The 27,478-nt window shown below is 38.3% G+C and overlaps 1 protein-coding gene and 1 long non-coding RNA gene across 2 annotated transcripts in view; both read right to left on the bottom strand.

Annotated features, from left to right (window-relative positions):
* The window catches only part of GABBR2 (gamma-aminobutyric acid type B receptor subunit 2), a 465,848-nt gene that overhangs the window by 402,156 nt on the left and 36,214 nt on the right, over window positions 1–27,478 (bottom strand). The window lies entirely within an intron of this gene.
* LOC110394280 lies at window positions 3,109–12,654 on the bottom strand. Its single transcript, XR_002435513.1, has 3 exons — window positions 12,500–12,654; window positions 5,323–5,471; window positions 3,109–5,157 (listed from the first exon to the last, which is right to left on the bottom strand). It is a non-coding gene; the product is annotated as an uncharacterized LOC110394280 (long non-coding RNA).

The raw sequence follows: 27,478 nt of genomic DNA, 5'->3' as shown, positions 1-27,478 counted from the left end.
TGCTTGCAACTCTGTTTGTATCTCTCAGTGGGTGGAAAGTTACTGTTTGATGTTACATGCATATTATGTGCTTATGCTGCCTGTGGCATATTCTTCTCAGTCCCAACAAAACAATGTGCTGAAACAATTTTCTTACATTTTGTAATTTAGGAGTTTCCTACCAATCCAGAGCCTGCTGCAAATTAAGGACAGCCCAAGGAGGGAGCAGCTGGTGTTCTGGAAAGAAGGAGTTCCTTATCTGCCTGCATACAGCCAGTTCTACATGTGGAACAATCTCCAGCACAGTCCTGCCACAGACTACCATTAGATCATTTCTTAAGCATCCCTTTAATAAACTAAAAATGTAAAATATGTAGAAATAATTTATAATAATAATAAATGTAAAAATATTTTATTTTTCTCCAAATATCTTACAATTCCCTTTATAACTCTCTTCATTACATATATGCAGCTAGGACCCCTGGCTCCTTGATCTTTGACCTCACATTTCTGTATTTTTAAACATAAACAAACCCAGGATTGTACAACTGATTTTATGCTCTATCACTGGTCTGGCATCAGTTACTCACACACACAGAAGACTCAATTCATTTGAAACTTTTACCAGTAACAGTTTGGTTTTCCACTCATTGGTGACAACTTCTGCTCATGAATTAATTCCCAGAACTGGGAAAATAAATCATATTCTAAAGAAAAAAACAACAAACTCCTGTTTGTTATTAAATAGATATAAAGCAGGAACTGCTAGGTATGCTGAGATATAGCTCCCATTATTTTGATGTGTGTTGCTTTGACTGTGAAGTGTTTTTATTTTAAAGTGAGGGTATAAGACATTGTCAGGACAAAAGACTTGGCCCAACTTTGTCAGCACAAACTGTAACCGTGCCATGTTTGACAAGTCTGTTTTTCCCTATTTCACACCAAGATTTTATTAATTCTTACCAATATTCAGCTCTTTACTGACCAGTCTTATACTTTCTACAGTTCTGGCTGGAATTAATGTCAAGCACACACACATGTATTTGAAAGAAGTATCTCATTATATGTTTTCCAGTGGTGGAACAAACCTTCTCCTTCGAAAAGAACCTGCCAGAACTCCTCTACTGTATGTTAGGATGAAACAAACATTAATGGACAAGAACTATACAAATAGGTACAAGAAACTTCTGGGAGATGAGACAGAGTTATAGCTTTTTAGCAATTCCTCCATCAGGAAAAAACCTTAATCTTACTGTAAACAGAGAATATAAGAACATCTTGCTTCTCCTGAAAAAATATTCTGCCCTTTTTGTGTTTGGATGGTCCACTTGTGTTTAAAAAAGTTTGATGACCTAAATCATTGTTTATTTTCATACAAATTTTATGAAATCTCTCTTCATTATTGCTCTTTATATCTTCCCTTACCCCTGTAATTTTACCTACCAAATTTCTTTCCTACAACTCATTTATATATCTTTTATAAGCCTTTACTTCATTATTTCATTCCTTCTACTTTATCAACATTTTTTTCCCCTCTATTTTAATCATAGAATCACAGAATGTTTTGGATTGGTAAATCATACTGCTCAAATAGTTTCTACATCATTTTTGAAACGACATGTGTTTATGACATAAAAATCACAGGATGGCTTGGGTCAGAAGAGACCTCAAAGCCCACCCAGCCCCAGCCCCACCCCCAGCTGTGGGCAGGGCTGCCCCGGGCTCCATCCAACCTGGCCTTGAGTGCCTCCAGTGATGGGGCACCACAGCTTCTCTGGGCAGCCTGTGCCAGTGCCTCACCGCCCTCTGAGTAAACAATTTCCTCCTAATATCTAATCTAAACCTATCCTCTTTCAGTTTAAGACCATTTTCCCCTTCTATCACTGTCAGATCACATTAAAAGTCAGTTTCCTGCCTGTTTTTAAGGTCCCTTTAAGCATGGGCCATTTAGCTGGGCTAGACAGTGTTAACTTCTTAAAGAAGCTCTAATTCCTTTGGGACAAATCCGAGGTTTTTCCCTGCTGCTTCTTAGAGTAATATTGTTTCCTGGCTCTTCTCTCACTTAGGAGTGCATCCCCCTCCCCTATCAAATGTAGTTTAGAAAGTTCAGACTAGATAAAGTCTTTTAAAGGTATCCTCTCTAAGATGTATTTCCTGAAAAGCATCCATGAGATTAGATTTTTCGTTAGATGTTTTAGTATATCAGTTTTATACTTCCAACTAAGTGCTTTAGTACATTTATATACTTATTTCAATCTTTGAAAAACTGTTCATTTTTAAAAAATAACATTAAATAAATCTACTGCTATTTGAAACAAGTTAATCGCATGTAACTATACATTTATCATTATGCTAGATTCCTGTTTTGTTTGATGGTTATCTGCTTTCTAATCCACAATCATAAAAACTTAACTGAGAATTTGAGTTAGGTTAAATAGCTTATGTCAGATAAGGGTAGGTCAGCCACTTTTAATGTAGGGTAAAACCCAACACAGTGGATTTTGTGGCTGCTCTACACCCTGAGTGGCACTAGTGCCAAGTAGGATTTTCTTAGAGAGCTAGCTGAGCGATTGTCTTAGCTTCAGCTGGGATGGAGTTGTTTTCTTTCAGAGTGTCTGGTGTGATGCTATGTTCTGGTTCTAGGAGAAAAACAATGCTGATAACACAGTGATGTTCATAGTTGCTGCTAAAGAGCGTTGTATAGAGATAAGGCCACTCACAGCAAAACTATGAGGGCGCAGAATTAGGACAGCTGACTTAAACTGGCCAAAGGGATATTCCATACATCAAGTGGAAGGAGTTTTGAAGTGGATGGGAGTTCATCTCTCTTTCACTGCTCAGGGGGCTAGCTGGGCACTGGGCAGGGAGTGGTGAGCAATTGCTTGTGCATCACATATGACTATATATATATCTATGAATGTATAACTATTTTCCTTTTTAATCAGTAAATAGTTTTATCTCAAAAAAAAAAAAGCAGGGAAGGGGTGGCTGCAGGTATGATAACCGCGCGCAGATGATTTCCCAAAACCAAAACATCATACCGAGCACTCTAAGGAAAACAGTTCCATCTCAGATGGAAATAAGACAGTGACAATCATGAAAAAGAAATATATTTTAGTGACAGCAGTATTTTTTTTTTCCCAGTTTGGGAAACGTAAACTAAGAATATCATGATTATGCAGTTCTTTTGCATACATCTCAGGCCACAAATCAGACCAAGATGGGTATCGCTGTCTCAGGACCTCAAAGAAAGAGAGAAATATACAAACATAAAACTAATTTATGATTGTTTAGTAAGGTGCTCAAAGGAACAGTATAAATAATTTGGTCATAAGAATCATCCCGCAATACAGTAACAAGTAATTTCAAGAAGAGTACACCCACCACAATTATTACCTTAAATTCACATCACTAACAAGCTGGAAGACTTACAACAATGAATAACACAGTGAATACCTTTGCTTAGAACATGCCTGAAGACAAGGGTACATTAGTTCATATAATGGAAGGTATTATTCACACTGATATTGTATACACAGCGTAAGTACAGTTAACTGTGGTTGCTCAATGCTCTTAATCCAGAATTTAAATAAAGTCCTCTTTGCTGATTTCAGATTCCAACTTCAAAACATAATTGATTTTATTAAACTTGAAATTTGTTAGACTTTCGAATCAGTTGACAGCTAGAACTATCTACTTTCAAGAAAAGTCAATATAAGCTGTAGAGAAGAGATATCTGAGAAAGGAAAGAAAAAAAAGAGGAATAAAAGTGTGTTTGAAATCTAACAACATTTTACTAGTTCTCTATACTTTTGTTTAAATAAGTGGTCAGAAATATAAGTGAGAGCTCTAGTATCACAGAGCAGCATTTTCATTCACATAAACAAATGCTGCAAGCACAGTGCAGTGGATGTTCCTTGCTTCTTTACCAGCCTCAGAAGAACGAAGCACTCAAAACAAGTAGCCATGGGAAAACAGATAAGACACGAGCAGACTTTGTCTGTGCGAGACTTGAGTCTCCATAGGCTCCTAAAGCAAATAAAAATCTTTCTTGAGCACACTAAGACCAGAAAGAAACCAAGTGAGTCCCAGCAAGGGGTTACTGTTTTCCTCCAAAAATGATTCATTTGAGAGCACTGCAGTTTAAGGACTCCATAATCAGAAGTACAGAGCACTAATCTGCATGTCCCCTCACCAAGCTTAAATCCTGCCCTTCTGATACAAACTGTTCATAGGAAGATCAGCCCTCCCATGACATCATTTATCCCACTTCCCTCATTCATGTCCCCCCACAGCACATACTAGTTGGTAGCTCTATTCATCATCATGTTTTTTTGTGGACAGGATACTACAATTATGTCCATCCTTACTAATCCCAACCTGTAAACAGCCTATGCAGGTGGCTGTGCTTTTTAAGTTTAAAGCTCTGCCCATTTATTTTATCAAAGGTTAAGTCAAACATTACAGCAAAATGCAGCTTAATTGTCTATAGGGAAGAAAATACTTATTTTTTTAAAGATTCAATCTACCAGCCAGAGTTTAATGAAGTCTAATGGCTGCACGTCATACATAGAAGTAAAAAAAGATGGGGAAAAAAGTCTTAAAGCAAAATAAGTACCCATACAAATGATTTAGATACATTTTCCAACATCATTTATAGTTGATTTCACAAGAAATATAGCCTAGCTTTACCAGAATTTATGGGGGTGGATAAACGACCACTGGGTGTTGTTCCAGCCCCAAATTACACGTTCTTTTCAGCCTAACAGTGCCTCACTTGAGTCTGCTCTAGAACAGCCCTATATACAACCCCTGAAGCATTCCTCACACTATAGACTGTGGGGAAATCCCTAGCTGCTTTATCAATTTTTATCATGTCTACCAATCATGTATCGTATAATTGATTAATTTCAGTAAAGTTGCTTACACATATGCATATATAAACAGTTGTCTGTACTTTTGCAGTACACTGAGCTATATTCACTTCCTCTTCATCTATTTGGCTCACTGCTGTGTGTGGGTTGGAAATAACGCAGAGCTTTTCTGGGCTCCCTTATGCACCGTACGGGAACGTAGCAGACAACACACAGCTTATGACTCCCTCACTGCAGAAGGGCTGACACGAAGATCTGAAACCAAATCATTCACAGTGGGATTGTTTATGACTGGAACTTCTACCTGCAATTTGAAATATAAGAAAAATCTCATTCTCCAGTGAAACTTTCTAGCACTGCAGAGAGGAATGATTTGTTTCACAAAAAAAGACTTCAGGATGTAGACTAAAATCAATGCAGCTAAATGCTTTATCTCAAAATTTGTTTTTAACATAAATCAAAACTATACCTGGAGGGAGCACTGTGGAGAAGCAGTGTGTGGGACGACTGATGCTGCATTTGGGGATGATGGTAAGGAGCAAAGCAGTATGGAACTGGCACAGGAAGGAAGAGAAAGAAGGCAACAAGCCAGCAGGAAGGAATATCTGAGGAGCTATCCTGAAGAAATGACAGTTCAACATGAGCTATAAAAGCCAAAGGCACTGTTTACAAGCAAGTTCAGGTAAATAGACGTTAATAGAAATTGAGATGCTACACTGGAAGACCTTGCAGCAGCATGCTAGAAGATAGCTGTTATCGATGCAGTCACTGGAGGAATACTCTTCTTTAATAAATTGCAGCCTCATCACATAACTACATTCATTTTTGGACACAGGAGACATGCATCAATACTACAACTAATACTACTAATACTGAGAAAGCAATGGGCAGGGATGAGAAAGAATGGGTTGGGCTAAGATTAGGAATCAACCAGAGACTTAAATATTAAAACTATTTTTGTACACGAGCACACAAGCTAAGCAGCTCTGAATTAAGTTACATTTGAATGCTTTCCCCTCCTCCCCTCCACTTGAAATACACATTTGTTCTCATTTTGTTCGGATAGGGAATAAATAAATAAATGTTTTTAGCTGACAAATTTCTTTGGCATGTTTTTAATCAGTGCATTTATGGTACCAATAAACCAAGTTATCCCCAAACATGGACCTGAAGGAAGTCAAGATCTGAGGGAATGGCATAGACCTGAGTTAGGGGATGGTCAGGTGGGGGTTAGGGAAAGGTTCTTTACCAGACGGTGGTAGGCATGGAAGAGGCTGCCCAGGGCAGTGGGCACAGCCTCAAGTGCTGTAGTTCAAGGAGTGTTTGGACACTGCTCTGAGAAAGAGGGAATTAATTTTGGGTGATGCTGTGCAGAGCCAGGAGTTGGACTCTGTGATCCTTCTGAGTCCCTTCCAACTCAGGATGTTCTATGATTATGTGATTTTATATTCTCCCTCTTCTTCCCAAAGAGAAGTTTCTACTACTTTACCCAAGAGCAGCATCTACTGAAGTAGTTGCAACAATCTGCTAATAAATAAACAAACAAATAGCATTTTAATTACACTGCAGATCCCCAAGCCAGAAATCCCAGAGCTGCCCATGCCTCTACAGACATCCTGATCCTCAGGAGGATCTTTACATCAATCAATCTTACAAGCATTCCTTGAGAACTCTTCTAGGGATAGATATGTCTATGCATATGGAAATACAGTACAGTTTCTTCCAGTGATAATGCAGACTTGTGACTTAGAATATCCAACCCTTTAATCCATAAAAGTTACAAGAAGAAAGAGAAGCAAAGCAACATTTGCAAAAATGTCAATCCTTTATGTGTCTAAATCTCTTCCAAGATTTGAGGATGTAGGCTTTAACATTGCTTAACAACTTATTTTAAAGGACCAAAATCTCTAAATAATGTGTGCATCCATTATGTAAAAGTGAAATAAGGGAGCATGTTCAGAAGTGATTCTAAAAATTGAGAATAATGAAATCGTAGGATAAAAACTGCACTCTGATTTGTAAAAAGAAGTTGCAGCATTTTTCCAAAGCATCAGCACGTGCATTTCTATAGCTACATCTCACACATTTGATGGAAACACAACTTGTTTAGAAGGAAAAGTTTCTGCTTTGTGTTTATGTTTATATATTTGGAAAACACAGTTAAATCCAAGTCAGAGCACTGCTGGATATGAAATAAGAAAATTAACTATTAATAAGAGAGATGCGTCTAAAAACTTGCTGGAGGCAAGTAGTATATATTTCTAAACTGGAAAAAATATTATAATCAATCTCCCCATTAAAACACTGGAGCCTCAGTTAAGATCTGTGAGTTTCCTTTATACAACCCCCTTCTTTCTGACTGACCTTCTGACAAACAAAAAGAACCACTTCTGTAACATTCATACTTTAACCGCTGGGGTTCGAGCAGAGGTCCAGCCCTGTTACTGAGTGGCAGAAAGCCGTTACTGTCAGCTGCAGTCAATGAAGGACAGTGAAAACCATGTGATCCAAACAGGTGCTTGCCCTGCATCTCTCACAAGAACGTAATCCTAAATTCATTAGTAAATCACCATTGTGATTACTACCACCATTGTGAACCCAAAAACCAATCTTGCCCAAGTCCCTCAAAATTTGTAAATTCCAGTTCATTATAGAATACTTAATTGAATATTAAAATTCATTTTTAATCAACTGAAATGTTAAAGTTCTAAATATATTTACTTAAACACACAGAAATAGCACCTTGGAATTCTTCATCTATTTTAGAATCACAGGACTAAAGGACCCCATAAGATGCCCTTATCTGCTTAATCCCCAGTCAGTGTATATTCACAACTTGATATATATTACACAAATACAGAGATCTGACAGAGAAATCCAATAAGCCTTATTCTGTATGTACCTGAAGGAACACGAGGAGAGGCTGTGTTAGTTTTGCCTTTTATTCCCCCCCCTCCACCATTCTCCACAGTGTACTTTTAAAAATAGCTTGTACAAAAAGCTTTAATGTTTCACTTCATTGCTTCCACTCATTCCCATTAAGCAAAAATTTTCTTTACTCTGCTTAATCCAATTATAAAGCAAATTGGAAATTAAAAGGCTAGTCAGGGATTAAGATGGAAGTGGAGAAGAAAAAAAGACTGTTCAGCATTTTATGTTTCCTAAGTTTCCATTTATACCACATTTCTATCTGTAAGCATCACTACTAGCACATATCATGTTAGATCTAAGGTAAGAATTCCTTTTTTTTTTTTTTTTTTTTTTTTAAGAAAAAACACATGCATTATTCCTGACACCTTCCATATTTCATTTCAAAGGCTGCTTCACATTCTTGGGAGGAAGAAGCATCTCCAATTATAATCTCCATTTATAGGCACAAAGTCAGCTGCTAGAATTCACAGAGTGATGCTGAACCATTTATTTACACAACCCAGGAGCAAGATTTCACCAACAGCCTGCACTCCAGCTGGGACAAAGGGTGGGAGGTGAGCAAGTCCAGCACACAACCATGGCAAAGAGAGAGCACAAGTTCTGCTTGGTGGCTTAATGCAATTGTTAGGCAGCCAGTCATGCCAAGAATAGACTGGAAGGGCAGACTTGTCTCCGAAACAGAGAAGTCACCACTGGAAAAGAAAGTCATGTATTATTGTACTTCTCCAAAAGATCCATACAGCTCCATTCTACCCACGAGCTTATTGCATAGGCTTAATTTGGTCTTTCATAAATTACTATCTGCAAGGTGACCCTAAACATCTTTTTTCTTTCTAGCTTTCTACATATAGTTCATTCTTGCAATACACTTCAGCTTTGCAAACATTTTTCCATCACATTTATTAGCTAGTATTGTTTCAGAATCAGTGCTTGTTTGTCTCCTAAGTACATCGTTGTATCACATCATAATTTAAGAGCTAGACTGTCATTCTCAAGACACCAAGATTTTAAACCCTAGCTGTACTCTTGAGTTACTGGATTATTTCACACAAGTTACTCAACTGCCAGCACATCTACTTCCCCACTTTAAGTCCTGTTGCCATCAAGGTTGGGTTCTCTCCTCAAGGGTATAAAATACACAGAAAAATGCTATATATGAGTACCTAAAAACCTTGCAGACTGTGCAACTCTCCACTTGAAGTTTTTACATAAGGCTGACAAAGGCAAGTTGGATGAGTAAAGTCTGAAGCAGTAGTCAGGTTCCCCAGTTTTCAGCTAAGGGCTTCATATATTTTGTTTTATCTTCCCCAGTCTGGCTCACAGTTTCAGATAATTTCTTACTTCCTGAGTAAGTCAAGGACATAGTTGATAAGAAAAAGCCTGTTTCGATTTTTTCCATAAGATCAGTTAAGAGGAAATTTTATTTTTCCAGAAAGTGTGGAAACCTGGAGGGAAGGAGATGGTGCACAGAGAACTCCATAGAAGTAGCACTGGTGAAGCAATTTATTTCATAAAATGGCTTGAGTTGGAAGGGACCGTAAAGATCATCCAGTTCCACCCCCCAGCAGTAGGGAGGGCTGCCACTCACTAGATCAGGCTGCCCAGGGCCCCATCCAGGCACTATTCACTGGTCAACACCAGGACATAGAGCCACCAACTATTGTTAAGAGGATAACAGAAAATCGTTAGTGCTGCAAAGATAAATATAAATGCAGAGCACAATTGTTTCTCTATATTAGAGGTAATTAGTTGACTGGAAACACCAAGAATTTTCTAATATTCACTGAAAGCAATCTGAGAACCTCACGTAACATATCAGTCATCACCAGTAACGCTAACAAAAGCCACAGACACAAAAAAAAGGTTCAAGGTCCCTTGCATTTTCTTTCTTTGATCATGTGGTTGCTTAATGAGAATGAAGATGTCATTCAGTAAATGGGAGCTAATGCCTGGTCTTAGTCTTGAAAAGAAAATCCAAAATGGTGAGAAATTTGAGATGTAAAGGAGAACATTTAAGGTCTGCAAAGATGTGATGAAAAGGCCCCCTTTTTTCCCCAAACTCCAGCTGCCTGCCAACAGCACTGAGAAAAAGAAGTACAGAAACACTGATACACAACTGCAGGACCCACAATGGTGCTTCAAGCACAGCCCACAAGTGGAGGAATCCAGTGAGAACTTTAAGGCTGAATTCACCAGGAACTGACCTGCAAAACTTGACAAATTTTGCTAGTTTGAAAGCCTCTGGGAGACAAGCATCAACAGAAAGCAAAAGAAACAAGAGCAGGCAGAATTAAAAGAAATTTTACAGCAAGAAGGTACAATATTCTTTACATTAAAAAAAAAAAGCTAATATGTAAAAAGAACCTATGCTGGCATAATGTTATATGTATTTCCAAGAATGCTTGTGACACAATGTTTTTGTTATTCATTGCATGTAGCTTCACAACAATAGCCATCATGGCTACCAGGCAGCTATGCAGCTTCTGATCAGATCAGGGCAGATAAATCTCAGTGTTAACTTGAATTGGGTCAAAATAGATGAACTGATGGTGACTCATTTCAGAGAATATAGTGTAGCAAACCATTAACAAAAGATGGCAGAATTTTATTCTCCCATCTGAGGTAGTATCCATTGTTAGGAGTTGGAATGGCTCCTTCACTAAAGGCATGCCATCTTTCTTGTGACTATGCTGTCCCAATTCCCTGGTATTGTTATCCCACTGCATGGGGCGATGGGCAATCATTTCAAAGCTGAAACTCAAGGAAAGAAAATCTTGGTTTTGAGGAAAAATAAAGTTACAGGAGGAGCACTCAGAATAGTTACCCAGGATAACAGCAGCTTCTGCAGAAATCTGCTGAAGAATACTCAATTTCACATTGATCCATAGCACTTTAAGTCTGTTAGTTTTTTTTTTTTTTAAATTATCTTTCCAGTGACATAATGCCAGCATTAGAAATAATTTTCTTTACTGGTTCACAGGCATGTATACATAAAAGATTATGTTGCATTTGACTTCGTAGATTACAAGTTTCTATTACTTTTCAACAATTGTATTATTTGGTCAGTAGTATGAATAATTACTCACCTTCGGAAAACTTTATCTAGACATAATATCTTATCAGGCATTTATGCCTATTTCAGAACAAGCACTGAACCTGCAATGAATGTTGTATTGGCAATGGATAGAGTTTAATATAAATAATCACTGCATCAACTCTGTGGCCTAGTAGCAGGGTGATAAGAAAACTGCCAGCAGGAAGGGGCAAAAGGACAAGAGAGAGATTTAAGAGTCATTGGAGCTCGGGTACAAGCATGAGCATTTGCTCTGCCATAGCTGAACCTTAACAAAGAACTGAGAGAACAAAATCAAAAAAAGACCCAGGGGGTACTGGTGGATGGGAAGGTGGACATGAGCCAGCAATGTGCCCTCCTGGGCTGCATCAAAAGAAGCATGGCCAGCAGATCAAGGGAGGTGATTCTGCTCCTCTACTGTAAGCTGTTGAGACCTCACCTGGAGTACTGCATCCAGATGTGGAGTCCTCAGTACAGGAGAGACACGGACCTGTTGGAACGTGTCCAGAGAAGGGCCACAAAAATGATCCACAGAATGGAGCACCTCTCCTATGAGGACAGGCTGAGAGAGCTGGGGCTGTCCAGCCTAGAGAAGAGAAGGCTCTGAGGTGACCTGATAGTGGCCTTTCAGTGTCTAAAGGGCAGCCATAGGAAAGAAGGGGACAGACTCTTTAGCAGGGTCTGTGGTGATAGCACAAGCTGAAATGGTTTCAAGCTCAATGAGGGTAGATTTAGGTTAGATAGAAAGAAATAAATATTTTACAGTGAGGGTGGGGAGGCACTGAAGCATGCTGCCCAGTGATGTGGCTGATACCCCATCCCTGGAGACTTTCAAGGAGAGACTGGATAAGGCCCTGGGCAACCTGATCTAGCTGTGGCATCCCTGTTCACTGCAGGGGATTTGGATGAGATGGCCTTCAAAGGTCCCCTCCAACTCTAAGAATCCTATGATTCTGTGCAAGCTGGCACTGCAGCTCCCCCTGTTCAGAGTCTGGCTTCTTAGCAGAAACCTGCTCTCATCAGTGCTTCAGTATAATGTGGGTTAAAAAATGGAGAGGGAACCACAGGCACTTGCCTCATTCTTCTGACTGTAATGAAGGTGGTAATTTCCAACAGCCAGGGGAAATCTTAAGAGAGCACAAGCAGATCCATTAAAACTTACATTCAAAGTCTTAAACTAATTCCAATGCAAAACCACAATAAAATCCTAAGCACCGAAAATCATTAGATTAGTTACATGGATACTAATCAGAGTCAGCTACAGCACTTCTTGTATCAGCTACAGCTAAGCAACATGAAGCACTAAACTGTAAGGTTACCTGGCAAAGGATGAGGAAACATTTTCCTCTAACATTTCAACAAGTAACAGAAACACAGCAGTACAAGCACATAGGTGGTTTCTTCTTACATCGAGAGAGATGACCTCATTATACTGCCACATCACTATTTTTGATCCTTTTAAGCTTTTCTTACACTCTCTTGCTAATGAAGCAAAAACATCTGTCACCACAAAAGCTGGAGATAACAACTTCATACACTTACTTTTATTTGTCAACCACCACCAAAATTCTGAAGCTAAAGCAATACTATTAATACTAAAGCAAAGAGAAATTTAGGCTTTAAAAAAAAATAATACACTTACTACTAATTCTAGGTGTTCAGTCTGAAAGTGCTGAAAACTGCCTTTTCCAGGATGCTTACAAGGTATGGCTCCTCCCACCCACAAAGCCCAGCTCCTGTTAGCTGCAGCTGCAAACACTCAGCACTCCTACAAATCAAACACTTGGGTCTCAAGTCATCAACCCAGAAAATGAGTGCCACCTGTGAGAAGCTGCCTTTCTGCGCTGTGGCTGGTGCTGCATTAGCAGAAATGATTTTTCACAGCTGTTCAGCTGTGACTAAGGCAAGGCGAGATTACTGTTTGTTTGGTGGAGGTTTTCTTTTGATTCTTAAAGAAAATAGTAAACTATTTACAAACTGAGGTTGAATTCTGTTAATACAGAGCTTGGCAAGTGGGAAGGCTCTGCCAAATATCTTCAAGCAGCCTCGACCCAGAGTGAAGCACCTGAGGCACTGTCTCTGCTGCTCTGGGGCTGGCCTACGTTCCAGGCTTTGGCTGGCTCTGTGGGAAGGGCCTACTCACTGGCTGCCTTTCCTCTTCAAGGAGGAAACAGGGTACGAAGAGTTAATTCAGGGCCCTGGAAGTCATTTCTGTTCCCTGCCTGTGAACACCTTCCTATCTCAGTGTAAAGCAGTACAGGCGAGAGCTTGTACAGGCCATGTTCTGAGCATGGAGTGGGCCCAAGAGCAGCAGCCTGGGTAGCCCAGCTGGCCCCTTGCCTAAAGCAGCTGGGATCCACTGCACCTAGCAGGAGCTGTGCCGATGCGCAGGTAGCTGGCTTTGCTTCAACACCAAAACTGCACTTGGACAGCATCAAAGTTGCAAGCTTCAAGAATACCAGAGCTTCAGTAGCTTGTGTTCAAGATGCAACAGTGACAAGTTATTCATTCCCACTTAGCTCTTCACAGTCAGTCCTGTAGTGACTCTGTCCCTACAAGGAATAAAATAGGATTTTGGTTGGATAATTAACCCATGATTTTATTCTGGGTGATGTTCTTCATTTCCATGTTTGCCTTCAAGGCACTCAGACACTGATTTCTCTTGCATCACTTCTGCCAAGGCTCTAGTCTTCCAGTAAGCTATCCTCATAACCAGTCCGTGGAAATAATTCACAATGCACCCTAAGGACCACATCTTAGTGTTTATCCTTCCTTAAATTATAGTTGGAGAGGTACATGACTTGCACTTCTACCATATATAACCTTGCTGCTACCCAGTGAATTTATGTCTCTGCTATAAATCTCTTGTCCCTGTCATTAAGTGCTGGCCAAAGCCTCTGGCCACCTGCAGCAAGGAATTACATTAGCAGAATATGTCTTACTTCTGGCAATGTGCTGAAAGTAACATTTTCAGAGAAATTCTTTTCATTTAAAGTAGCTACTCGAAGCATATAAATGATGCTGTTTACCCATTCTATTGCCAATCACTTTAATCATTCTCTATTTATTCATATCTAGATACAACAAAATTCCACAAATAAGATGCATAATACACTCAGATTAATGAACGGCAAAGCATTATTTGTTGGTACTGGACTACTGCCCTTCATAGTAGTTGTTTTCGAGAAGGACTTACTATTTCCTACAATACTCTTATTGGAATACAACCAATTTTCTTCAGTTAAAAGGTTTACAGTTGACTTATTGAGCACTTCATAGGGTTTCATTTTATTTATTTTTGGGGTTTTTTTGTTGTTGTTGATGATGATGTTTTCGTGTTTTTTTTGTTTTGTTTTTTGTTTTTGTAAGCTGCGTGGATTGCTTTTATGTTACTTTTCCTTAGTCATCTTGTCTCAACTCATATTGCTACCTAGCTGCTGAACCACTCATCCGTACATTTAGATCTATTACTTGTTCTCCATTGCTTAAAAAGCAGGTTTGCACAGGCATCATCTTCTGCCCTTCATGTCTCACCTCTGTTTTCAGATGCTAGTTGCATTTTTGGTCAGTTGGAATATTGAAAGTTCCTGGAGACTGGCCATCTCTGCTGAGTACTTCTTGATTTGCTACCAGTGGTTTGGTGCTTACAATCACATTTTCAGCTACTGCTGGCTTCAAAGGTTCCTTTGCTGTAAACAAGATAGTCTGTGTGTGGTGTGACATGAGCTGTACTGGAATGCTGCCTTTGCCTTCTGCTGGTGTTTTTCTCTAGTGTACTGAGTCTTTCTGCAGGCTTTGTTATTCTGATCTGCTCCCACTTACCTATCTCACTCCATCTGGAGGGGGAAAGAAAATGCCAAAACCCAAGGTTTTGGCAGTCCTGACAATTCTTCTGACTTCTCATTGTGGAAGCTGTTTTGCAAAGAGGATTAGATATGTTCAAACTCCTGACAAGAAAACTGAGGCCCATTAAATATAATAATGCTTGACGTGTTCTGTTGTTCATTATGCTATCAGGTTATAATCAAGAATTTCCTCAGCCAAATGTTATAGTGTCAGCTGTGTTTGTATCTAACCCCCCTGGGGCCTTATACAACTAAACGAATGTCATTGGCACTGCTGTGGCACTAGGAAAAAAGTGCAGAATGTCCTCCAAGCTAGGTGGATCAGCCAAAAAAATAAATTTCTTTGCAAACAGTTACTTGAAAGCATTAAAAAGAGAGGTACCTGAGTCCCTTACATTCATGATGCTAGCTTGTTAACAAATTTCAGTTATGAATAATTTAATAAGGAGTGAAAATTCAGTGATTTGGTATCTGTGAGTTTACCTGTGTTTCTGTAAGAGTTTGTTGTGGTTTTGTGATTTTCAGTTATTGGTATTCCACATCATAACATCATGTAGTGTATGTACCTGGTTCTTGGAAGAGAAGGACTACTACATTCCCCAGGGGACTTTGCTCCTCTTTTACCATTTCCGGCCAGAGGGAAAAGATAAAAGCTTGCAGATCACGAGACCTCGTCCCTTTTTCCGCCCGTCTCTCGTCCTGGCAGCACCTCGCTCTCCAGCCGTCTTATCGTAGGTAGTAGAGAAAGGCCTACCTTGATTTTGGGACATTCTCTCTCTCCGTATTGGATTTATCAGCTTAAATTGTAATTATATTGTATTATAGTGTGTTGTTTTGCATTCCAGTATCTTATTTAGTAAATTAGTTTTGTTTCTCCTCAGATTGTTGCCACTGTTCTTTGTTCTCAGGCCATCTCCTTACCCTTTTTCCCTTTTCCCGGGGCGTGGGCCTGTGGGTCCTCTGTCCCATTCGTCACGGAACCGGGCCAAATGCCCGTAAACTGTTGACAGAGTTATGATGCTGTCGATTCCATCTGATAATCATATGTTCTTATTTTAATGCTTCCTCTTCCCTCAGGCTATCAGTTTGGTTTGGTTTCTTCTTGCAAAGACACTGTTGTTATAATAGTTCTGCAACACTGGTCTCCTAATGATATTTTCAAGAGAATCGCTTCAATCCTTTGCTGAATGAATGCAGGTCTTTTACAAAGGGCAACCTGTGGTACAGCATGAGGTCCTATGCATTTCTATGTATTGCAGACATTTGTCATTGTAGAGCCATAGGCTTGGTATGCCTCTAGTACTGACATCTAAATATTACCGAATTCATTCCTCTCTCTCCACACATTTTGGCAGATTTTAATGTGTTAATTCTGAAATAGATGTTCAGCTCTTCATTTGTTCAATTAATTTTTCTTCTTTGTCTCAGAGCTCCACTCCAAGAAGTAAGAAGCTCATCTTAGTTGAATTCATTTCCCATGTAACATACATTTCATGTTTGCTTCTACTTGTAAGAAAATCACTATTTAATCCAGACCCTGTATCAGCAGTTACAAAAATGTCATGCAGTGGCTAGCTTTGTGAATGACAGGACTGCCAGCATGCAGTTTTCATTTGGCAATTGCACAAATTAGCCACAATGCATAAAGCAAAGAGCCCACTAAGTATCAAAAGGCATTTAAAATCTTGAAAACGGGTTATTTACAATAGTTGAACAGTTTGTGTGACAGTCATTCCTTTCGGAAATGAGTTATTTTTTGACAAGTTCAAGAGGGATGCTGATGAAGCTATTTTAAATGGTTGTAAATTGACCTCAAGTTTTGCATCTGCAGTAATGCAAATACTATTATCTATTTTTTGAAAACCTTTCATGCTACATACGCTCATGCACTTTCAACAAGATGCAGCAAGGACAAGGAAGAAAACAACAGGCAGTGTAGTAGTCTTTTGCACTCTTAGAAGATAAACATTTATAAATAAACACCTGGTTTGATTTGCAGACCAAAAAAAAAGAATGTCTCCATGTCCCTCAGACCAGCAGTTTGATAAGAACTGGCAGCTAGGTCAGCCCCAAGACCTTCTCGGGCCAGTAACCTCTGGTAGGCAGTGGTCAGAGAGGTCACTTTGCAAGGAAAATGTGCCTTAATGTTGACTTTGGTATGCTTCCAAGTGGAAGGAGGCAATATAATGAGAGTTCCGAAAACCAGATTTACTAGACTGAATTTAAAACTTTTTAGGTATAATCTTTCCTCCCTTCTGCTCCTCTCAACCTTGTTAATGGAGAATTTGAGGTAGCCAAAGTTAGAGTGAGTACATATGTATATAAAAATATTTTTTCTCTGAAAAAAAAACAACACTGAAAGAGCAGTAAATGATTCCATAAGATGCTTCCATTACCACCCAATCCATGTCATCATGTGGTAGGATGAGGTGCAAAGGTGTGCTGTCCCCTTGGTCCTCTTGTCTTCTGGTTTTGGATGGAAGGAGAGCTGGGTGCTCTGTGTGCTTTACCAGGTTTTACATCTGTACAGCAGCACTGCCAGTACTTCAGAGCATGAAGCAAACGCAGCCTGAGAGTGTAGTACTGTATCAGCAGTGTTTGCTAAAAGATGTGAGTAGTCTCTTAATTGAAAATCTGTGTTACCCTCACTCACTGCATTACAAATTCTACAGAAACATTTGAGGAGGTGGAGGAAGCGTTGGTATCGTGTCTTATCTTGAAAGGAGTCATGAAACCAGTGTTGTGACTATTAATTCAAAAGCATTTCTCATCTCAGGCTTCCTATGAAGATTCTGTTTCTTTCAAAAAAATGAGAAGATATAATTTTAAAAAATTATTTGAAGATTGGTTTTGTATTTTCTTTTTTCCGTCATTTGATTCCACCAGCAGCTGGGGTTAGAAATCTGCAGTTTTAGTGGCTATTTCTCAGAGAAATTGAGAAAACAATTAAAAAATCAGAAGAAAACATTTTTGAATGTCAGTAGTTGCTGTTGCATCAGAAGCATTAGCACTCTGAATCCAAAGGTATTTTTTAATATAGAAATTACTTGGCTAGTTCAATAAAATTCATCGAACGAGGATGAATTAAGTCTGCCTTTTGGAGCCATGGAAGGGGAAGATTAGCCTGAAAGCTATGGGCACTGTTGCATCTAAGGTAGAATTCACATCAGACATTCAAAAACTTAATATGCTGACTTTATACAGCAGAGAAAGTGACTATAGATGCAGGTTTTTAATTACATATGAAAGTGATTTTATTTTACTAACTAGCACTAAAAGTGTTAATACAGCATGTTGATTGTAGAATTACGTTCTGGAAAGAAATAATGGCCTGGCACAGATGTCCTAAAACACTGGAAATCATCAAGACTTTTGAGAGAGACATCTTCTGAGTCTTTTTCAATTTTCTACTTTTGTTCTCACAATGGAAACTGTAGGCAGATCTGTGCTTCACAGCTTGGTCTTGGCCAGCTCAATGACTCTGAGTTGCAGCAAACTGTGTCCAGTCCCCTCTATCTCTAGGAATTTTGTTTTCATTCATTTCTGTCATTGGTACTCTGGCCCCTGCTCCTCCCCACAACCTCCTAGATGCTTTTATTGCCCTGTATCCGTCCTGCTTTCTGTGTATATTGGAGGAAGGAAGAGATTTTTCTCTGCAAAAATGGCAATTTTTCCTTCTGTTCTGAATCAAGAAGAGGAAAAATTCTGAAATACAATTTCTCATTCTGGTCTCTTTTCACCAATAATTTTTTCTGCATAGTTATTTCTTTATTATTATGGCTCCTGTTATCACTGCTACGTATGTTAACTTCCTACTTAAAATACAGGGCCTTTCCACATAATTTTTTGTAGTTAGCTTTTAATTCCATATAGAGTTAATCCATCACCTCTTACCTCCTCCCCATCAGCAGCAGCTTATTACGCCCATTAGTCCATCTCTTTGTACTTCTATGCATTGTTACAAAAAAAAAAAAAAAAAAAACACCTGTGCACAAAAATACATTCTATCAAATACTTCCCTTAAGTCTGCCCCGACAGGATATACACAAATCCTTATGCTCCTGCCAATCTATTTAACTTTTTTTTTATACTACGACAAGAACATGTTGTTGTTACTCAAAGTACATCCTACAAAACAGGATTCCTACTAGTTATCACAGCATAAAGAACTTCAGGTGTTTTGGTCATATCCTAAATCAAACAAATTGGACCTTACCTCTTGATGCCATCTAATACTTCATTTAAATCCCAGTTCTGATCTGGTTGCTCACAAAGGATATATTTCTAAAGGAAACAAATATCCTTTAAAATCGAGTTGAAAGAAAAAGCAAGCAGATTGGGCAATCGGTATCCACTTTTTTATTAAAATAAGAGCTTTTTAAGTGTCAAACTGGACATCTAAAGAAAAAAAGCAGTTATAGAAGACAGCGAAGTTCTGCTGAAATACATAGAAGCTTATACATGACTTACAAAAGCAGTTTGAGATAGGTGGCATCTACTATTTTTTAATACCCTTAAAAACATTGTATACTGTATGGAAGGAGAATGGGTTCCACAGTTGTTATTTTTTGAGTTATTAGTCATCTCTGCTTTAAAAATATATCTTAACAACATTACCATTTAATTACGCAACTAAAATCAGATTTCAAAAGTAGTAAAGAAGCAAATCCCACACATTGTTTTCAACGCCTTGTGGAGACCAGCAAAGTCTCCCTGCTGAAATGGCAATTTGCATGCCCAGATATTGTGCAGATCTTCCCACTGCTGTCATCCCTGTCACCAGGGATGTAAGACAGGTGTGTGTTGCTGATACTCAGACTGAACCCACAACCAGAAAGCGAGAATGAAGCTAGACCAAAATCACCTTCCATTTAGCCTTCTGCAACTTAATTGAGCGTGATTTTCAGCTTGAGATGGATATGCCATTTTTTTTTTACTATGATAGTATGGAAGTAATTTTACTACTATGGTAGTATGGAAGTCATTTTTTTTTTTACTATGGTAAAGGAGAGTTATGCACTGATTTGTCAGACCAGTGTAATAGGGCTTATGCTGGAAAGGCTTTTTGAAAGCATACTCTGTTTTTGTGGAACTTGTAAGAACAGCATTATTTCAGAAAATATCTCACCGTATTTCTCAAACTCCTTGATATCATGCAGTTAGGGTGTGATGTAATTAGACTGTAAGAGGGATGGATATTATTCCCTTCTGTTTGACACCGTAATACTGGAATCTGGAATACTCTCCAACAGAAGATCTGTTACCAGAACTGTAAGGAACTCATAGCATGCAGCCTGATGTGGAAAGGCTGAGGGAGCCGGCCTTGTTCAGTCTGCAGAAGAGCCAGGTGAATGACAACACAGCAGCTGCCTAACAGTACTGAAAAAGTAGTGGTCTGGTGGCCTGGGGAGGCTGCTCAATCTCCATCCCGGAGGCTTTTGATATTTGGCTGACCAGAGCCATGGCTGCCCTGCTGTCATGTTGACAAGAGTGCTGCTTGGAGGGGAAATTAGACTAGATGGCTCTTCACTTCAGTGGAACACTTCAGTGGTTCCAATGAGGTATGCACAAAGCTAAGCAGATTCCTTAACTGTCATATTTGCAGACAGACTCCTATCTAGAAGTTGTGTGTGCTACAAACAGCTATTTATAGGTGTCCACATGCACTGTGAATCCATTAAGAAAACTTCTAAAAATGTTTCCCCACATATGTTTTGCTTTAAAGATATTTTTGTATTTTTTTGTACATACCTGCCCATTTAATATTTCTGCTATGGTCAGTTCAGCTCTTGTTTGAAATTTCCTTGTAATGACACAAGCAAGGAGGGACAGGAAAGAATAATATTTAAATCCATAAAAGGTGCTACAGAGTTTGAATGGTAATTACACCTGAAATATAAAGGTACCCTACCTTTGACCATCCCTAAAGATGTACTTTGAAATATGAGCACTATCTGACTTCAATAACTGCTTAAAATTAAAATAGAATAAAACTGTTCTGAACTAGAACTGGAGTTATACACCCCTTCACATAGATCTTCATTCAAAAAGAATTAAAACATACTGATAGCTTTCAATGGCAGTACTTTCTCTGAAGACTTATTCAGAGACGTACAGAAGTGGATCTGCTCACACACTTGAAGCCAGTTCACATTTGTGTTTTCTACCCTCAACTGCTTTAACATTCATTCTTCTTCATACAGGTGTGTGTATGGGAGAGACAGAAATGATATTCCTTCCAACTCACAGACTGACTTCTCCATCTATATGCAATTCAGATTTTAAAAAAGAAAATAAACCCACTAGCTTAAAACCAAACAGAATACATGTGTTATTGATAAAATAGACTGGAAAAAATAAGAAGCATGTGCACTGTCCCTAGAGACGTGGGAAGAGGTCCATCATTCTCACATCTATAACCCCACTGCTACCCTTGGAACAAAGCAGAGCAGAAGTGCACAATGAAAAACATCATTCCAGCAGGACTAAATGCTGAAGAAAGCATATTTCCATTTAATACTTATCATCTTCCTCCTACTCCTCCTGAGCCTACTTCTTCAAGATCTCCTAAGCTCTACATGAGTTAACTGAAAGTCTGGGTTAACCACAGATTTTCATGCCACAGTACCTCTAAAGGAGTAATCGTAATACACGTGAAAATACTCTTTATAGGAGGAGGAGGAATCTGCTCATCTTGTGGCATACAACAAAGTCACCATGTTGAAGAATCTAAGGTTATCAAAATTACATTTGATGGAATTTTTTTTTCTTCTATGGCTGTTTTTTTTTTTTTTTTTTTTGCTTTCTAACACCGTGGCATTTGAGATTCAGAAAAGAAGGAGGAGGTTGATGAGAAAGAAGCAAGGGTAAAATGGTGCCAAGAGTGGTGTTAGGAGAAAGAGCTGATCCTGCCTGTAACAGGCAACTTAGAAATGGTAGGTTGCTGTGAGCTGTCATTAATGGTGACATAATAGAGGCTTCCTGCTTTACAGGGCATCATTATCATGGATACAGAAAATATCTCAATTCAAGTTTTTTTGCATTTTTCCCTTTTTTTTTTTTTTTTTTTTTTTTTTAAATTTGGCCAGCAAAGAGCTTGCTGTGCTGCACTGATGAAATCACAGAAAGTTCTAAAACCATGTTGCACTGCAGCTGCCAAACATAATGATGGAGTCTGATGCACAGCAGTTCAGCTGGAAATTGCCAAGGGACAAACATGAAAAAAAAATCAGTGCTATATTCGCAGACACACAATTGCATGGTGCTTGTAAATGGCTCCTTTTATATATGTTTTGCTATACCTGTTTTTCAACTATTGCAATTTTTTCCTAAGTTATTTCGATGACAAACTTGACATTCTCTTTCTTCTCAGGCACTAACACCTTTCATTATTTTCTGGTAAAGAGATACATATGCCTATGTTAGTAAAAACAGTAATGTAAATGCATTTTTACTGAATATATCAATTCAAAAATGCAAAATCAAATATCCACTTGAGTGACACAGGAGCTGGAGTACAATCCACTTAAAGCTACATTTTGTCACGCTGCAATTTTTTTTCCCCAAATTAATTTGATAGGCAATTCTATTACAGAATGGGAATGCAGTAAATTATCCCACCCCTATCTTACAGATAACGGAGCAAATCATTACCTAGCGTAACTGAGTTTTAATTTGTTACAGCAGGAGAAGACAATTACAGGTCAACCTGTCAATGGAGTAATGTGAACAGCTGCAACTTGTTGACCGTTCTGGTATGCTATTGCAGGACTAAGATCACTCCCCTGCTAAGCAGCAGCAGATGGCCAGGGTTGCACAATTCTGCTTCTCAGTGAAAAGTAATTTGTTTTTCAGAATTGTTAGGTATGTAAAGAAAGATGATACAGGCAAGCTCTTCTTTAGGAATCACTGCATATCAGTAACAGCATGTGCCGGTGGTACAGCACAAGAATGTAAAGAGTTGAAAGGAACGTTTTAATTAGAAATATAAAAGCAGAAAAGCATGAAGATGGAAAAAGCATGGAAGTAGAAATGCTGAGAACATTACAGGAGAAAAAAAATTTCATTTTGTAACAGTGATGAAAAATAAAATTTTAAAACAAAATCTGAGGTCATGAAGAAAGAAAATAATCTTTTAAGGTTGGTTAAACAGTTTTCTTTTACACTTTGTCTATTCAAGTGAGGAAATCTGGAAGAAAATCTTAAAAGAAATGTTACTGCTCAATTCCCAAAAGCAAAGAAAACAACAAAAAAGATTTACCTGTGTCCTCATATATTTACATACAGGACTTGATTTACCTCTTACTCTGGTCTGTTCAAAGTTCTTTTATTTTTACCAGCATGAAAAAGGAATAACACTGCTGAATTAAAGAAACCTCACTGAAGAACACTTCCTCTACCTCAAATGACTGAAACTCTTTTTCCTCTACTCTTCCTAGAGCCCGTGATATTAAATATCAGCAAATCCTTTTGCTGACCACCTTAAATATGAATTTTCTGGATTGTCTGTGTAGCACACTGAGTAAAGGGTGACAGTGCATGATATTATCTATATACAACATAGATTGCCCAAAAAGTATGATGCTAAGAAAAGTGTAATTTTGGTGGTAGATTTTCAGCAGTCTACGGTTACTAAAAATATAGATCATTCCTTCTTTAACTGTGCTGCATTTTCTAACGTGAGATTCAGTTATGCTGCTATTTGGGCAAGTGGCATTTTGTTAATACATTTGTTCAATATTTTTTAAAGTCAAGCAGAGCAAGTTCCCTAAAATAACTTGTTTAAAAAGAATTTGTATTCAACATTGCTTATAAACAAACAGTGCTGAAAAAAATCCAGTCATTAGTGGTGAGTGGGAAGCCACTAATTCCCTGTTGTAGGTCCTAAGCCAACAATTCCTGCTAGTTTTAGGTTTTCATTTTTAAAGCTATTAAGATTAATCCTTTCAAAGCAAATAAAGCATTTCAAATGAATGTATGAAAACTGAAAGAGTTCTTGATTCTGCAAAGAGCTAATGCACTACTCACAGTTTCATGATGAAATTAAAATTTCTGATCAATTTTGCTATCATTCACTATCAATATCTCTAATGTTTCTCAGAATGCTGATGTGAGTGCAATATGAGATTAGGAAAGACGCAGTAAAATCAAGATCCTTTATTTGAGCATCTTTGCTCCAATGCATGACCTACACGCTAGCATTAGTCCCTTGTTTACACTTAGCCATCCATGTAAGAGGCTAACCTGGCTATATGCACGTTTGGCAAGCTCTTCTTTTTCCAGAAGGAGCTGCTAACCAAATATTTGTGATCTTCAGACAATACTCACTGGGTCAAAAGTCCAAAAAGTTTTGCCTTCTGGAATGATACACAGGCTTAAAGTGACGCTAAAAAATCTTACTACCATTAAATTCGTGAGGCATTGTGACCGAAATTATTGCTGTATGTTGAATCCCCTGCAGAGTGCTCACAGGCACTAATCTCACTAATTCTTCCTGTACTATGGCTTTACGTAGTATAGCTCAAAAAAAAGCCTATTTATATTAAATTAAATTTGTACTGCACATGTCCAGGATAAAATGATCAACTGTAATACACACTACATCTGGTCTTATTATTTAAAGACTGAAATGGGCTATAATGTAAATGTAACCTTTTCTATGGTTAATTCAAACATGGCTTTTGGGGAAAATATATTGTCAAGAATGTAGGAACTTTTTATTCATGTATATGCATACACCTACACATAGGCACACAGAGATGGGGTCTAAATAAAAATCAGTTACCCAACAAAATATGTAGGTAGTTTGGGCTGTAAGTGCTTTAATTTAAAAAGTTTTACCTTACAGGTAGCAACTGGAATACTCTGCTTCAAGTCTTCACTTTAAGAAAATTGAAAAATACTGCAATTGAGTAGCATTAAGGCATTACATACAGTCTTATTTTTTCTAACTCAGTTTTCTTTGCACATATGAGCTATCTGCTTGAAGGAAAATGGGGAAATGTCACCTCTAATAAACACACAATGCCTGTGGAAAATTAAGATTGTATTTGACAATCCTACAAAAGTACCAAGGAGACAAGTTGGGTAATGCTGATTATCTTCCAGATCTTCAATAGATTTTCAACACCCATTAAAATATTCATCTTCAAAGAGCTTGTCAGGGGAAAAGTAAAATGTGGTTATGTGGAACAAATTCCTTCATACAAAAATTCTTTTACACCGTTTCCTATCTGGGATCATCAGTGTTTCAGAAGGAAGAAGGGAATGTTTTGGATCATCACATTTCAGACTGAATTTGAAATGATTATTGTTTAATTTTGTGACAGTATCCTCTGATTTGACCAACATTACATGTCAGATTGCATTTCTTATTGCCTGAACAAACACACTAAACATTGTATTTTGAATCATCCGTCTTGATAGCAAAAGGATATATGGACGTTAACAGACTGTGCGAATACAAAATTATGCCCGAATCTGGTTACATATAATGAAATTATTATTAAAGCATCAATTAAAAAGAGTCAGTGCAAGGCTTGCTATTTGTTAAATAATGGGTGCCTTCAGAAAAGAGCATAGGACATAATCTGCAAGGTGTCACAATGGTACAATGTCAGCCAAAACCACTCTTCCATCATCTTCCAAAACCTTTGATTCAATTATAACCTTCATTTCATAAAAGAATTTGTCTTTCTTAAACATTCATGAAAACTAGGGTTGTATTGAACCAACATAGCAGGATGACAAAAACCAGCTGTCGTTCCACATAGTCCGTGTGTCTGGACTCTGCATTTCATCCAGCAAACCGCTACTGAGCAGCAGCCTGTGGAAAGGATAACTTCTGCTCATGGTACACCTCACTTGCTCTGAAATTGCTCCCAAACTAGCAGAGAGCAACTAGGGAAAAGATTTCTCCTTGGCAAAGAGTTGGACAGAAAACACTTCAATTTTAAAATCACACCAAACCAGTTGGAAAGTACTTGCAGAAGAAAATAAAAACATACATTCTTAAAAAAGAGATTCTGGACATTCCTAAAAATGAAAGACAATGGACAAGTCAAGTCTTCTAGTACTGGCAGATGAATTGGTGCAGGAGCCTTCCACTGCAGCCTGCTGATGTAATTGCTCTTCTAGCAATTCCGTAAGCTTTCACATCTAATGCCAAAAGATCCACATTCAGTCTCCAAAATAGACCCAAAGGAAGCTGTACAACAGCAAAGAGAACCTACCATCCCCAAAAGTAGGACTAGCCATAAAGTGTTCCTGGAAAGATTAAACTTTATTTAAGAGAGCAGTGAAGGTGCTCTGGATGCTGCTGCACCATCAGAGTTGCCTTCTTGTTTTGATGTGAACAGTAAGTCCTTTCTGATCTATCTCGACCAATCGATTATTCATTTCCTTTCTATTCTCCTTCCATCATGAGACCATCTCCAAGCAACTGAGAAATCAGGAGTTTCCCCTAGTGGTCAGTAAACTATTTTGCCTTTCTACTACCTGTCTTTAAAATTACAACATTCTGGAGACAATACCTGCTTCAAAATACAGCATTACAACAACATACAAAGGGAAACCTAATTCTAGTCAAAAATAAAATCATAACGAACTCAGAGCCATCTTTTTGTATCAGCTGACGTGTGCACTCAGAACAACAAAATATTCTAACCAGTTCTTTAAAAATTCCTGAAGGTCTGAAGGCATCTCTGATACTATTATTACTATTATTTTATTTTATAGTAAATACTATAGTACAGTGCACTATAAATAGTATATACCATACCATTATTATATCTCTAATAGTATCAGTATATTAGTGAGAAGGCAATACAACAATAAGTGCACTATAAATGATGGAAAAAGTATTTATTAACAAATGAGAGCAATGTAGCACATGCCTCTGCATAATCCTCTGGCTGCCTTATCACCTCTCTGCCCATTACTGTACTCTCACGAGAGAAGAAGCGCTGGGCCCTCCAGTGCAGCTGTTTGGCAAGCCTCTGTATTTTCATCTGCATAACACTCTCCATTATAAAATCCATTTCTATGGAGGGATTCTAAAACGTCATGCTAAGTCAGTCCCTGAGGAAGAGTGGTGTCTTGTGTTGTATAGATCTGTACATAAAAATCCATATAGATTAGGCTAATCTATGCGGATCAGATAATAAAAAATAATTTTCATAGCTATTCCACAGAAAAAAAAACCTCAACACATTGCTCTTGGGCCTCACTTCCTCCCTTGTCTACTAACACAGCATACATATCACATTCATGTCATACATCAGACTGCATAAAACATAAGATTTCAGCAGGCAACAAATTGTCTTCTCTCTCTGCATGTGCACAGAGCATCTTGTTCCTCTTCCTTACCTGCTAACATATTTAGTTCCTCTTCATACTCACATTTCCATAATTCTGGTTTTTCAAAGCTCTTCTTTTCAGTTTACCATATATGCATGGGGAGCACCAGTTCAACAGGGTTTATTTATCTACATGCACTTGCATCAAAACTGAATCAATGTAACCAAATCTTTGAGTAGGGAAACCTCTAGCTACCTTCTCCATGAGACAGAAGACACTCCAAGCTGTTTTTAGTAGCAGTCTCATACCTCAGTAACACCCTGCTATGGAAATGCATTACCAAACACTACACTCAGTAGCAACACTTGGGTTTTCCAGATAGTAGAGGGAATGAAAACTCACTCCCATGTGCCCAGCTCTCACATAGTGCCATGCAAATGCTTTCCTAAGCACCTTCATCACATCTATCTTCATTTGTC

The sequence above is a fragment of the Numida meleagris genome, chromosome 2 (assembly GCF_002078875.1).
Source record: "Numida meleagris isolate 19003 breed g44 Domestic line chromosome 2, NumMel1.0, whole genome shotgun sequence".
Classification (NCBI taxonomy): Eukaryota; Metazoa; Chordata; class Aves; order Galliformes; family Numididae; genus Numida; species Numida meleagris.
The sequence above is the reverse complement of the archived record's forward strand: the minus strand, read 5'-3'. Positions and strand labels throughout refer to the sequence as shown.